Source organism: Morone saxatilis, unplaced genomic scaffold (assembly GCF_004916995.1).
Source record: "Morone saxatilis isolate NCDOM2014 unplaced genomic scaffold, NCSU_SB_2.0 Contig24, whole genome shotgun sequence".
In the NCBI taxonomy this organism is placed as follows: domain Eukaryota; kingdom Metazoa; phylum Chordata; class Actinopteri; family Moronidae; genus Morone; species Morone saxatilis.
In genome coordinates, this window is record NW_023339807.1 from 1,484,160 (window position 1) to 1,484,900 (window position 741).

General features: G+C 52.8%; 1 pseudogene; it reads left to right on the plus strand.

The window, feature by feature from the left end:
• LOC118335681 overlaps nt 1–735 on the plus strand; it is a 3,809-nt pseudogene extending 3,074 nt beyond the window's left edge.
• Nucleotides 736–741: the final 6 nt, after the last annotated feature.

Consider the following 741-nt stretch of genomic DNA (forward strand, 5'->3'; position numbering starts at 1 on the left):
ACAAAATCCTGGAGGGACTGAATATTGAATGTACACCTCAGTTCTGTCGAGCCTTCTGTAAAGTATATATATTTTATTATGTTGCTGTTTGTTCAGTCCTTTCTGGTTCACTGTATCCTCTCTGTCATCCTTTCCATGTAGCAGCACGGGTCAGCCATGTGAGAAGCGGCCCCGTCTGATTGGCTACATTGACACCGACCTCAACAATGGAGCCCCTCCTCGTCCTAGTGGCCTGGATTCCTGCTCTCTCTCCCGGTGCTGTGTGTCCAAGGAGGTGAGCTCCAGAGCCCCGTGGAGCCTAGCCGGTGGTGTGGGTGAAGGAGGACGCCACAGGAGGCCCAGCAGCAGTCTAGAGGTGGGGGACGCCACGCTCCTGCAGGAGCTAGCGGTGACAGATAATGGGATGGAGAATGAAGCCATCCTGCTGGCCCACTTCAACATCCCCAACTGTGTGAACTCGTAGGGGAGGACGACCTGCTGCTGGGAGAGCCGGAGCTGCCAATCATCCTGGAGGGGCGGGATCGCAGCAGCAGGAACCATAATGATTTCACATCAGCCTGTTTACACATCCAGACGTTCAAATATTCACCGCCTGCTCACAGAATAAACTGACTGCCAAACCAGGGACTCACTGTCCTCCACAAAACTTCACTGTCCTTCTTATCAGTGGAAACAGAAGACAGAAAGCTGCAGACTGGCAGAACATCGTGACACTCGCGTCAGAAATCAGTGTTTCTTCTT